Genomic DNA, 15264 nt, shown 5'->3' with positions numbered 1-15264 from the left:
ATTATTTTGCTGTGGTCTTCTGTAAGGTCGAGGTACTACCCCAGTCGGGCTGCTCCATATTTTGAGCAGGAAATTCCTGCTGTGCCCTACCTCAGTTATATGTACTGGAGCGTTAAAATACATTTCATCTCACCATATTAGTGTGAACTAAAAGAATACAAGTTGCCTTATCCGAAGAAAAAAATTAAAATCTTATTGCAGAATCATCTACAGACTTAATAATAATAAAAGTTAATCAGATATCATGATTTAAAAAATAATAAATCGGTAATCGGTCCAGCCTGTAGTCAGTGATTTATGTATAGCGTTAAAAAGTGTATTACAAACAAAAAAAAGAAAAAAAAATCCAAGCAAAATTAAAAGCAACGATCAACTTTTTATAATATTCTGCAACCCAATATCTTAGCGGATTAGAATAATTTATTTTTTATAAAAATATATAATATACGAAGCCCACCGCCGCGTCATTTGATACGGAAACCTCTCAAAACCTAAACTACCTTTCCTATGCATCATTTGAGCCACTTGGTCGTAATACGAACCTTTAGATCGGCCCTCTAATCATAAACCCGATAAAAATAGGTCGAAGATTTTCCAATGCCTATTTAGTTTTAAATTATTTATTTTTGTTTATATTTGCGAATATATGATAACAACCGGGACCGACGGCTTAACGTGCTCTCCGAGGCACGGTGGGGAGACCCACAAGGACTGCACAAACACCCAGACCACGCCAAACGCCTGTATGGCCAATACAAATGTTTGTCATGTGCGGGGATCGAACCCGCAACCGCCAGCGCAACAGGTACAATCCATGGCTGTGACCGTTGCGCCAACGTGGCGTCCGATAGCGATCGTTACTCATAGTAGGAAATATATATCCGCCAACCTGCATTGGAACAGCGTGGTGGATTGAGCTCTGATCCTTCTCCTACATGGGGAAAGAGGCCTATGCCCAGTAGTGGGATATTACAGGCTGAAGCGTTGCGAATATATATGGGAACATTTTATACTACTACAGACAACAACCCCTGATGGTAAGCGGTTACCATAGCCTGTGGACCACAGAAAAAAACGCAAGTGCGTTGTGGACACTGTCTCTGCTGTCGATACATTTCATACAATTTATCATAGTTGGCATACATATCATAGTTCAATGACGATGCGTTGGCGCAGCGGTCATAAAATTGGCTGTTGACGCCAGCGCGGTTACGTGTTCAATCCCAGACACACACTTGTATTGGCCAAATGGATGTTTATCGTGGTCTGGGGGCTTGTGTATTGTATGTGTTACCGGACCCCCGACAAGGAGAAAATCCTACTGGGGGCCGTTGAGTGTGAACCATTTATTTATTCATTATTATTTACTATAGTCATTATCATCAATGTGGCGCATAAGATAGCCAGAGCTTCTAAGTTCTGACTACCATATTATTTGGCAGTATTATTTGGACGTGATCTTCTATAACGTTGCGGTACTTCCCTATTCGAACTTCTCGAAGTTGAGCAAGATATCTCCTGTCGTACTTATACCTTATTAAAACCAATTTTCAAATACTAAGAAATTTATTTGACGATTTTTAATTAGTAAGGGACAAGAGTACCAGATCATGATATTACAAAAACTGGTTGGATAATAAGACTACAATGAATGAAGGTAAATCGTGCAGGATTGTAGGAAGAAGTATATCCTTTATTTTAAGAATTAATAATAATAATAATAATACTCTTTATTGTACACAACAATAATCAACACAATAACATATTACAAATAAAAACAGTGTACAAAGGCGGTCTTGTCGCTAGAGGAGCGATCTCTTCCAGACAACCATTGGGCATATAGGACACAGCGTAAAAAGTACATATAGTAATTAGTACAAGTACAAGGACTTGAATTTCAAAAGGGTTTGATCTCTCAGGTAATGCTCGTACTTAGTCATATCAGTCTGTTTCGCACTCACATATACCTATGGGATTTCGCACTCACACACTTTTCTAAGTTTTCGGTTACAAAGATATGCATCATTGTAATAAGTAATCAAAAACTTATTTATTAATTTCCTTAGAACGTTATATTCAAACGCGCCATTTTTTAGACTTCTTCTAAACTCAAATCTGTATGATATTAAAAAAAAATCACATTTCTAACCTACTATTTTTCGTCCCAATTTTTTTTTCTTGAAAATTTTTAAACAATTTTGTCATTACTTTTTTAAAAATAGAGTTAGTAATCATTACATAGATTCAGTACCGCTATTAATTCTCGAATGAACGCATATCGTTGGTTTGCTTTGACTGTAAATTTGATGAGCTAGACTTGTACGTAGGTAGGTAGTGATAAAATGACCACTGTGTACACATTATGCTAGCAATGGTATGTCACTATTGATTTGGGGAAACGTTGGCAGAACAAATCTTAAAAAAAAATGTATTGCCAAAATGTACCACACCAAATTGGATTATTCCTTTTTTTGTGTTCGTTAGGACACTATTTTTACAAAAGATAATTGAAAAAAAAAATATATTCACGAAATAAAAATGTAAAGTACTACTCATTAATTCACTTGCACTTTAATTCAACTAAGAACAACACATATGTAAACACCACCACTGTGAGGGTAGGTGTATAGTACCTATGTCTGACAGATGTCAATAAAAGTATAATATGGGACTAGAGCATTACAAAACCGAGACTCGAGGCGTATGCCACCCTGGATCGTAAAGCAGAAACTGAAACAAACAGACGGATTAATAAGAAATGTGATCCCTTCAAAAAATGCAAGTAAAATTTTCCTGCAAACCGTCCTTATATGAATTAAACCGTCATACGACCCAATATCCGTATTTGCAGTGAAGTTGACCGCACGCTATTGAAAGTACCCGGGTAATCGCGCACCGACCGAGCTCCGTCCACACGCTTTACTAATAATATTACATTTTGAATCTGTATAAAACAAACAGAACTGCGGTGACTGTAAAACACATGTACATTAGGGATCTGCAAATTGTATCAAATGTCCAATAACAGTAAACGGTTTTTGAAACGATTGAAATTCGAATTGGACGTTCTATTTTAGAATTACTTTAAAAAAAATTGTTGGGTAATTTTATCTGTTCAAATGAGAATAAAAATTACAATCATTCTCATTTCATTTCAAAAATAGTCAAGAAAATACGCACTATCAAAGATTACTTCAAAAGTTGCAATCAGATCTCGATGAAATTTAAATATGACCATATGATAAACATCGGCTTTCGATTAAATTAAAAATCATCAAAATCGGTACACCCAGTAAAAAGTTATGAGGATTTTCGAGAGTATCTCTCGATTTCTCTGGGATCCCATCATCAGATACTGGTTTTCTTATCATGGTACTAAACTAGGGATATCTCCTTTCCAACAAAAAAAGAATTATCAAAATCGGTTCATAAACGACGGCGTTATCCCCGAACATACATAAAAAAAAACATATATACAGTCGAATTGAGTAACCTCCTCCTTTTTTTTGAAGTCGGTTAAAAATACACGCCAAACAGCAACATGGCATTTTAACCAGTTACATATAACTGGTAAAAAAAATACTTCAGTTGTTTATATTATAGAGTATGCTCCATCAAATTAATTGTGATCATACTGAGAATTGTATAAAACATTGTTAGGTTGATTAATGATTTATCATCGCGAAGCCTTTATTACCTAATTATATTAGTTTCGTCCGAAGAGATAAGTAAATCTTTGTTAATTACACACAGTTACGTCAATGCGAACTAAGTATCTATAATTTTATATTTCATACCTATTGACAACTTTGTCTAACTATATGATTAGTTTCAAATGTGATGTTTAAAATAATGTTTGTTTGATTGATGTTGTTATATAGACGCTTATTGTATTTAAATCATAATTTGTTGCCCAAAAATTATTCACTTACTCTTGAAAAACTCCACGAAATTTATCACGAAAAAAATAATAAATTACATTTATCTATCTTTTACATGAAAATACGTATTATATTAAAAGATAAAAGACAACGGGCCTCAGTAACAATTTCACGATAATATGAAATACAAAATGCGGATCCGACAAAAAGGTCTCCACTCCACTAAACTTCAAACAATTCAATAACCAACGACCAGAACTACGGGGGATCCGGCCAATGAAAGAAATTCCACGTGATATAAAACAACCGGCGTAACTTGAGCTACGGCGTTACGTTGTCCCGTGAAAAAAATGTAAGTCACTGTAAAAGGTGCAGAGGTCGCTAACCGTTGGGCAGCTGCGTTAAGGACAATATCGCAATTTATCAAACGAGCGTCATTGTTAACTCCCCTCACTGAGTTTGGATGCGTATCCCTTTCTCCCCAATGCAACATAATTCATACAAGCAACTTTCACCCTAATAAATAAAATAAATAAAGTTCATTTTCCTATAAAAATTTTTGAGGTTCTTCACCCCGCTATATATTTGAGTGTATAAGTATAAGCGAAGAACGCAGGTGATGTTTTCATTAAACTTTTTCGCAGGATTAATTTTAACTTATTTCCAACGTGAATGAGGATATTTCTTTCGAATTGTAATATTTCTCGTTTCGTGATTTATTGTATTGTTTTTATATTTTTATTATTATTTATGTACGAATAATAAATTGCGAATTCCTTTTGTTCGATAATCGAAACGAGGAAACACCATAATGAATATTATGTAGCTGATGAATGAAAATGAACATTATAATTTTAAACATTTTTTATATGTTTGTAAATTGTTCTATTGTTTTTTGTTTAAGAAGTATTAAATTGAAATAGCAAATTATTTACTATTATTTTTCTGGGGATGAATATTAACAAAACAAATAAGTAAATGAACAAAAAATATTTTACATATTCAAAACTTATTTATTAATAATAGTTACTTCAAATACTTGTTATATACTAAATCCTATTTCAAACGCATCCAAGAAAAGTAATAGCTATTCATTCATAAATGTCTAAAATATTACGAGACTGATAAATAATAAAACGTAAATATACCATCAATAAATTACGCATTACAAAATTTTATGATTTCTCCACCCCTCCTGAGTCCTGTCACGATTTGACTGAGTGACTTGAGTACGCTGTTACCTCCTCGCGTGGTGTTACATAATTTGCATTGTTATTTTTTTAAGTAAAACTTCTCTACGCACTCTTGACTTGAGGAGTAAGCTGGTGAATGCGTGACGAGAGCGTTACCAAAAGTGTGATTGGGCGAAGCGAACGGAAGTTGAGATGGAGTTTAGATTGTGATTTAGTTTTTTTTTATAATTAGGATAGGCTTGCGTTTGACTACTATTTCACTTGATGTTAAGTGAGAATGTGGTCTAAAATGTTGATTTAGTTTTTTTTTATAATTAGGATAGGCTTGCGTTTGACTACTATTTCACTTGATGTTAAGTGAGAATGTGGTCTAGGATGTAGCACGCTTATCTAGAAGTAGCCTATTCACTCGCGACTTAAAGATCCACAGATTGTAGCTATCCAGAAACAAAGACACTGGTAGAGGGTTCCATTCTTTAGCCGTACGCATCAAGAATGTACTAGCGAATCGCTTAGTGCGTATAGTGTAGTTTAGTTGAGTTTTAGAGGGAGTGAAGATAGAAAGAGAGAGAACTACGTTTCGTATATTACTGTAGGAGCAACTAAAGAAAATTTACTTCAGTCGTGTGGTCTAAAGCACGCTCGTTTTAATTAATGTAATAGATTTTTTTTTAATTATCACATTTTCGGTCACGAAGATGAAATGGATCATGAGTCAAAGTGTGGTTTCCCCTTATTTCCTTTTAATGGAGTTTTATATTTCTCGTAATTGATGGTCGCTAAATGAATACATTCCATAAAATTTTTGAGGCCAAATAGCGTATAATATAAATAATTTTAACTGAGGTAGGGCACAGCAGGAATTTCCTGCTCAAAATATGGAGCAGCCCGACTGGGGTAGTACCTCGACCTTACAGAAGATCACAGCAAAAAAATACTGTTTTCAAGCAGTATTGTGTTCCTGTTGGTGAGTAAGGTGACCAGAGCTCCTGGGGGGATTGGGGATTGGGTCGGCAACGCGCTTGCGATGCTTCTGGTGTTGCAGGTGTCTATAAGCTACGGTAATCGCTTACCATCAGGTGAGCTGTACGCTTGTTTGCCGACCTAGTGACATAAAAAGAAGCATGCTTATAACATCATTTGTGAGATCTACACCAATTGTCATATGAGGAAATCGACTCTGTGACTGCTATTCGAAAATCTTGTTCATCACCGACCACTGCACTAAGCTATCTATATATACGATTATAAATAAATAATTCTTTGATATCCACAACACAAAAAGCAATAAACATTTACCTTAAGCAACATCATAAGTGACTTCATAAGGAAAAAGTATTAGAAAAAAAAAACGCCATTAAACAAATAATCCGAACACAAATCGCGCATTACCGCAAACGTAATAAAAGAAAAGTACAGGGAGTAGGCGAGAGGAAATTTTCAAACAAATTACGTCGGAACAAATAAGCTTCGAGTGGAGACTGGATCACAAAGAACGTTTCAATAATAAATTATCAAAGTACGCCCCCCTCGCGGGCGTGAGGGCTGACACCTCCCGTCTTCCCGTCCTTTGCTGGTACACTTTCGAGGTTGGACTTTGTATCCTGTTAGCTCACAGCTAGGCATGCTCTCTATTGAAGATAATAGCCCAAGGTTACATGGAATATCTATCAGTAAAAGCCCTTTACTGACTTACGCTTCCAAGATAACAGAGGAATGTACTATATATCCTTTAAGCTGAGTATGATCTTTAATCAAGGACAATAGTTTTGACGTATTTCCTAGATGGTCAATAAGCGTACCAGCTGATGTTGAGAAGATACCCTATCTTATGGACGGTAGCGAGTACAAGGGCATTGCAAGCGCTCTGTCGACTCAAACACCGATCCTCCACAAGAGCTCTAGCTACCCTACTCACTACAGGAAGACAACACTATTTGAAAACAGTGTTGTTTGACTGTGACCTTCTGAAAGGTTAGTCTGAAGTACCCCCCAAGTAACCCCAGTCGGGCTGCTCCAGATTTTGTAATTAATTGCAAACTTGGCATAAGGTAAGATAACAAAGTAAATAGCCCTTTACTGCGGTATTTTCCTGAGCTAACAACGGATTTGACTAAGTTATCTACTGCCAGCCCCCTACTTAACGTGTTTTTCTAATATACTCGTGCAAATACAAGTAAGTACAATTACGAATAATTACAACAACAAAGTTGTAACGTAATATATTGATTGGAGATGTGTCACATACTCATGTGTGGTTTTATTTATGATTTTAATAAAAATAATTTAATTAATTTTAATATTTGTTATTTGTAAATTTATTTCATTTTGATATTATAATAAGAGACACTAATTTTAATATGCTTTTATATACATAGATATATATTTCAGGTCACGAATTTTTTTTTTATTTAAATGTTAACATCCATAGGCTCTTGAGTGCCCATGCTTTTTTTATTAACATTTTAATTTTCAAGCGTTGAGGTGTATTAAGGTCACGATTTTATCAGCCAACCCGTTCGCGTCTTTTTTTAATATATGTACTAAATTAAGTATATAAAACAATTTTTATCCATTGAACTAATGGGTGAAGGTAGTTAGCCCCTAAATCTTCTACCGATAAATTGTAATTGATAGTTTCTCCATATAATACGTGTAAAATTATTGTACTAGCTAAATTCTATATTTAAATTTTGTATAGCACCTATAAAAATATATTTTTTTAAGATTCCATATTTAAATTATAAAAGGTAAATCCTAATTTCCCCTAACACCGATGTTCGTTGCAAATTAGCGTACGAAGTAAGACAAAAGAAAAAAAAGAGCATAAATCCGTAGTAACATGCGGTTGATTGACTGTGGACTCTTCGTCACAAAACGCCTTTGCAAGAGAAATAAAAATCTCTTTTTATTGGATTACTGATTAAATTGATTTCTTTTTTGCTTTCTATTTAATATTAAGGTTGGAAATTATGTTTAATATCACTAATTAGATAATGGTAATGGTACAAAGATTTAGAACGAAACTAGCTGACCCGGCAAACGTTGTCTTGCCGCTAAACGCTATTTTAAAATAGGGGTTGGTGGTAGAAGGGTGAAAATTTAGGGTTGTATGTATTTTTTAATGTTTTATCATAAAAAAATAGAAATTAAAAATTTTGTCTAAAAAATAAAAAATAAATTTAGGGGTGGACTACCCCTAACATTTAGGGGGATGAAAAATAGATGTTGGCCGATCCTCATAGATACCGGATAAGCACAAAAAATTTCATCAAAATCGGTCAAGCCGTTTCGGAGGAGCATGGTAACGAAAACTGTGACACGAGAATTTTATATATTAGATTAAAGCTGACAAATATATAATACTGAAATCAAGGGCATATTATTTTTAACACGCATTACGTAATTTATTACATTTATTATGGAAAATAAAAGATTTTAAAATCGAGACATAAACCAAAGATATATTAAACATTTTCTTAATAAAATTATTAATAAATAAATAAATAAACGCTTCACATTCAACGATCCCCAGTGGGACTATCTCCTGTGTCGGGGGTCCGAAAACACACACAATACACTCAGTATCTGTATGGCCAATACAAACGTTTGCCATGTGCGGGGATCGAACCCGCAAACGCCAGCGTAACAGCCACAGACCAGTGCTGTGACATTTGCGCCAACGCGTCGTCAATATTGATTTCATTTTGATAAGTACAGCTTTTATAGAAGGTTATTACACAATTTATAATTAACCACATAAAACCTATTTACTATTTCATATAAAAATTAATTTGAATCGTTTATGCTTTATTCGATTTCGCGACATAATTATATTTTCCGCGATTTCGCTTATAACCTTCGTTTTCGAATTTCGAATATGTCTCACGTAAGGTAATCAACATTGCACTCAAACTCATTGTTTTAAAGTCGAGTTTTCCGTATGAACATCACGTACATTCGTCTCGCAATGGTGTAATCGCGGGGCGCTTAAAAGAAAATCTTTCTTATTAAATATTTTCCTCTCAATAAAAGCGACGGACGGCGAGCGCTAAATACCCGACGTTCCAGGCGATCATAAACGCGGAAAATTGGAAGTAAATGAAAAATACTGAGAAATATTGAGATTTTTTCCACCGGCTAACAATTTTGATCTGTTTGACGCTAAATCGTTTCTCACCGATGATGATTGTAAATTGAAATGTTTGAAATAAAAAGGACGCCTCGAGAAATTGAGTTTGAACTTGTCGGTTGATTTATTAGTCGGGTTTGAATCGATTTGGTCTTTGACGGCGCGGAGTTTCTTGCCGATTCTCTTCACAAGAATCTACATTTCGAATTTTGTTAATTTCATGATAATTATAATTAAAACAATTGTATTCTTTGTAAAATGACGATTCGATTCCACTTTTGAACCAAAACACTTCAATAAGTCGCCTGTTTTACAATTTAGATGTGGAAATTAGTAATTTTACAACAGCGGATTGTTAAATCATCTTCCTTTTTTATGTATGTGTAATATAAGGGATAATTCACAATTTGCCCCCATTTTACGAAAACAGTGACTAAAAAAATAGAAATAGTTTACATACGAACTCTACTGTAAAAGTAAATTTTGTAGCTAATTAAGTGAATTTTGTAACATATTATTTGTTACTATGCTTAATTGTTGTGTAACATTATTATTTTTTTCGATTTTTTTTAATTTATTTATCCTATTCACGACCATGGAAGAAATTATTATATCGGATGTATCAGCAAAATAAATAATGAATTTATATGTCAATTAATATTTAAAATAATTGTGTTTGCTCACAAACGATAAAAAAACAACTTCAATTACATCTACAAGTAATACAACGTAAGTAGACGAAAAAATAGTCAAGTAAATGCGCGTTATCGAAGATTACTCAAAAAATAGTCACCAGATCTCGATTAAATTTAAATGGAACCGTATAACAACCACCACCTTACATTTAAAAAAAGAATCGGTCAACCCAGTCAAAAAAAGTCTTATTACTTAGGAAATATCGATCGCTTCATCATCTTCATCATCACAGCATGGCGTGAACTCATGTGTTTTGCCCATAATCACCACGCTGGGCAGGCGAGTTGGTGACCGCAGGGCTGACTTTGTCGCACCGAAGACGCTGCTGCCCGTCTTCGGCCTGTGTATTTCAAAGCCAGCAGTTGGATGGTTATCCCGCCATTGGTCGGCTTTTTAAGTTCCAAGGTAGTAGTGGAACTGTGTTATCCCTTAGTCGCCTCTTACGACGCCCACGGGAAGATAGGGGGTGGCTATATTCTTTGATGCCGTAACCACACAGCAAATCGACCGCGTGTTCGTATCAAACATATTAATGATAACTACACAAAGAAAACCTTAGTCAATAAGACGTATCTTACGACTCCATTAAGTCCAGGTTTATCCGCTCTGAACTTAACCTACATCCAAAACAAGCCTGACCCCCGGTACCATGAGGTTAATTACACATAAATGGAGTTTAACCTTTAGATAAGCTTGGCGTTTTAATTAAACTAAACCTTGCTTATCGCTGTATTCGTTACCTCCGAACACGTTACATTTTGTACATAATCTTATTGTATTACTTCATTATAATATTAATTGATGTGAAGTTGATTAATATTAGAGAAACGAGAACCCATTGGCGGTTGTAAATTTAATCTTCGCACATGACAGATAGTTGTATAGGTAGAAATATTTTTAATAGTCTCATTTTTTTATATGTCACGCCAAATCATAATAAAATAAAAAATAAATAATTGATCTAAGACTTTAAAAAAATAATTTAGGGGTGGACTACCCTTAACATTTAGGGGGATGAAAAATAGATGTTGTTCGATTCTCAGACCTACCCGATACACAAAATTTCATGAGAATCGGTCAAGCCGTTTCGGAGGAGTTTAACTACATACACCGCGACACGAGAATTTTGTATATTAGACTAGATCGGCAAATAAGCGTACGGCTCACCAGAACCATCAAATGCGCTTTGCCGACCCTATCCCGAATTTTCCCCAGGAGCTCTGGTCACCTTATTCACCAACAGGCATACAACACTATGTATTGATTATAACACTATATATTATGATTTGTAATCATGACAGGCCAGAAATCTGCCAAATTGAAATTGTAATCCAGATTAAGATAAACTCTTTAAATAAGGCGTATAATCTTTTGCCTAGCAAAGATACATTTAATAGTACCTACAGGTTGACATGTAGATTGACATTAAGATAGCTATAATACTCTTTAGCGTTTAGATATTGATTTCGTTCACGATATTCACTAAAAACCTTTACAATACTTAATTTTTTTTTTTTTTTGTATACTTTGAATTATCAATACTTTTTAGACGTATATTTATTTAAGCGTATTTAAGGTTTTGTGCAGACTAGATTTTTATTGACCGATATTGTTGTTCTCAACTGGTTTTTTAGTCAATTTATGTATTTTATTGTATGAATACATGTATATATATAGTATGTATGTATGTACATATGCGGAATTTTATATTATATTGTAATTTATTCTAATTTATATACCAATTATTTGTACACTACTTAACCGTTTTTCTATCTCCTTTTTTTTTTATGCCTAAAATACTTCTTTCCATTGAATTTTTGGCAGACTTTTAGTTTACTTTCTTGTAGTTCTGTTAACGCCCATGTCTGGCACCCATATAGTAAGCATGGCATAATGCATATTTCATATACTTTCTTTTTTTTTTTTTTTTTTTTCCTTTCATTGGCATATCTTTATCTTTCATTATTTCCTTTAGAGACCAAAAAAAAGGAGATAGAGTCAAATTGCAAGAAATCAAAAAGAAAACAAAATTTAAAAATGTAAACACAGTCTACAGACAGCTTAAATGGCGTTGGACGGGACATATGTTAAGAGAAAGTAAAGAGAAATGGACTAAGTTAGTAACAGAATGGTATCCAAGAGATAGTAAAAGAAATAGAGGAAGACAAGCGAAAAGATGGGAAGATGACTTCAAGAATATAGCTGGTCCGTTATGGTCACGCTTAGCAAAAGATAGGAATACGTGGAAATCTTTAGAGGAGGCCTTTGTCGACAGACAAGCTGTTCCACACAAACACCCAGTTGCCGATCATTCAAATACAAGTTAAATTTAATTAATTCAATGTGTTTTTTTAGAAAGTAGGCATATATTATTATGTATTAGTGTTAAGAAAAAAAGCAGCAATAAAGGCTATTTTATTTTTTTTTTTTTATTTTTATTTTTTTTTTATTTTATTTTAACCGTTTTTCTATACCGTCCTATAGCCAAAGGTTGTCTGGTAGAAATCGCTCTTAGCGATAAGACCACCTTTGTACATCTTACTCTAATTATACTACTTTTTATCTTTTAATGGTGTGCAATAAAGAATATTAATATTATTATAAATAAGTAACTAACTGCTATATCATTTATTGACCACGCTTTTTTTATTTTGTGATTATTTGTGATATATTATTTAAAATTGTCTTTAACGTAATGGAATTTAACGAACCTATAAGAATTAGAGTACAAGGAAATGTTCTTGTTTTCACGTCGAAAAACTTACACTATTGGATGGCGAATATATTTATTTTTTAATAAGAGTAACGATTGCTATTAGATGTTTATGCTTTACTTTCAGTGGCTACATTCAAAGTTTGTTTGGTACTTTTATTTCGCTTATATTAAGAACTTTTTGCTAAATTCAAAAAAAAAATATATATCTAGAAATATTTGATTACAAACAGAAAGAAAGAAAGATATTGTTATCTTTTATAGTATTACTCATAGGAATATATCCATCTATTATAAACAATATTGTGTTATGACACAGACGTAACTGTAACTTAATGTCTGCGTTTTCGATTTAGAGAACAACTGGTTTTATCATTGATATATACTTTTTTTATATATTTATATTAAATTTTTTTGTAATCTATGTACACATTAATAGTATATATGCAAATAAATAGGTATTACACCTAGATTTGGGGCAGGAATCAAACTGAAACCAACCAACAGAACTAAAATCAAGATCACTGCTAACTGCTGCACATAAAGTCGTAAAAAACGGGCTGTGATATATATAACATAATAATATACGAAAACTCCATTTAATATCACAAATTATTTTACAATTTATTGGCGCAAAAATGAGAAAACACAATGAACAATCATATAAAAATGACAAATTCCAAATTCAAATATAATATTCTGTTTATTTTTAACTGTAACAGTATTTATGGCCAAACTATGTATATGTATAAATACAACTTATATAACTAAATAAATAACATCGTAAACATAGTTAACCGATGTCGGCCAATAACGAACTAACTCCACCGACATCGCTAGACGTCTTTAGTCTGCGGGCGCTCTAACCGTTTGTAAATCTGTTTACACCCCACGCGTCGTTAAAACTAATCCTATCAAAGGGAATATCGGACGATGAAATCTTAGGGTTTCACTATAGCGTTGCCTGTTAAATTGAGATAACGATTTAACAATAAATACGTAGGTATTTGAGTTTTTTACAGCTTGTACAGCTGGATATATGCTCAAAATCTGGAACAGCTTGACTGAGCAAATACCTCGACCTTACAAAAAATAACAGCTAAATAATACTGCTTTCAAACAGTGTTGTGTTCCTGTGGTGATTAAGGTGATCAGAGCTCTCGGGGGGAATTCGGGGGTAGGGTCGGCAACGCGCTTGTGATTCTTGTAGTATTGCAGGCGTCTGTCTATAGGCAACGGTAATCGCTTACCATCAGGTGAGCCGTACGCTTGTTTTGCGACCTAGTTGCAAAATTAGTGGTATATATAAAGAAAAAATAAAAGAGAAAATATTTGGTATATTGTGAAAAACTCTAGTGATCTACTGAATTGGTTTTTATAAAAATACGTATGTAAGATTTTAGCGTTTAGTGTAAAAGGTGAATTTATATAGAAAGCATTTCGTTTATTGAAAATCGCTAAAACTGAATTCACTAAATTATTATTTTTATACGCAACTACAAAGTCCAATCATCCGCTTAACTAGAAAATTTATCAAAAAATTAATTTAAAAAAAATACTATATAAGAATTTAAGTCGCGTGTCACCATTCATTTTACACGTGAAGGTGTGGAACTGACGAACGCTAGCGTTATAACCAGTCGCTCTAACCACTGCGTCAATCCACCAATAAACCAATGCCAGTGTAAGATTTTTTAATTAATGCCAATTTTAATTTCTAACAGCAAAAAAAAAACGATGTTCTCTTAATTCGCTTCAACAATATTACCCAAATTTAACATCAAATATAAATTAAATTTATTAAATATAAACGTGAAAACAAACGCCTAATTTATTACACGAAAGAAAACGGAACATTTGATAGGCATATAAATAAAATAAGCACAACGCGAGCGAATTTGAACTTTACGTTTATTGAGTTAAGGTGGAAATTAGCTTGAATCTCGGAAATAATTATGATATCCAGTGTAATGAGTCGATGAGCGTAGAAATAAGCTGGAAAAAATAATATTGACGTGTACCGAGACGTTCTTTGGAAAGAAAATTTAAAATGTTTAATATAAAATGCTTATGGTTTGAAGAGTTTTTTTTTTATTACGCGGCACCACTTATCTTTCGTACGGAAGACCGACTTACGAATCATAATAAAAAGAATAATAATCAAAGTAAGTTATATTACTTTCTTCAAGTAGATTTGAAAAGCACTTTTGAATTGTCATCTAAAAAATTATAATTTCCTCACCTTACCGTGCCTCGGAGAGCGTGCTCTGCGTGTTGAGAGGTCGGTCCCGGTTATTATCGTGTATACCTGATAGCGATCGTTACTCATAGTAGGGAATATATCCGCCAACACGCATTGGAGCAGCGTGGTGGATTAAGCTCTGATCCTTCTCCTATATGGGGAAAGAGGCCTATGCCCAGTAGTGGGATATTACAGGCTGAAGCGTACTGTTTTAAGGGAGAAGGATCAGAGTTTAATCCACCACGCTGCTCCAATGCGGGTTAGCGGATATATTCCCTACTATGAGTAACTATCGCTATCAGGTGTACATGATAACAACCGGGACCGACGGCGTAACGTGCTCTCCGAGGCACGGTGGGGAGACCCACAAAGACAAACACCTAGACCACGGCAAACGCCTGTAAGGC

The sequence above is a fragment of the Melitaea cinxia genome, chromosome 16, assembly GCF_905220565.1.
Source record: "Melitaea cinxia chromosome 16, ilMelCinx1.1, whole genome shotgun sequence".
Taxonomy (NCBI): domain Eukaryota; kingdom Metazoa; phylum Arthropoda; class Insecta; order Lepidoptera; family Nymphalidae; genus Melitaea; species Melitaea cinxia.
The sequence above is the reverse complement of the archived record's forward strand: the minus strand, read 5'-3'. Positions refer to the sequence as shown.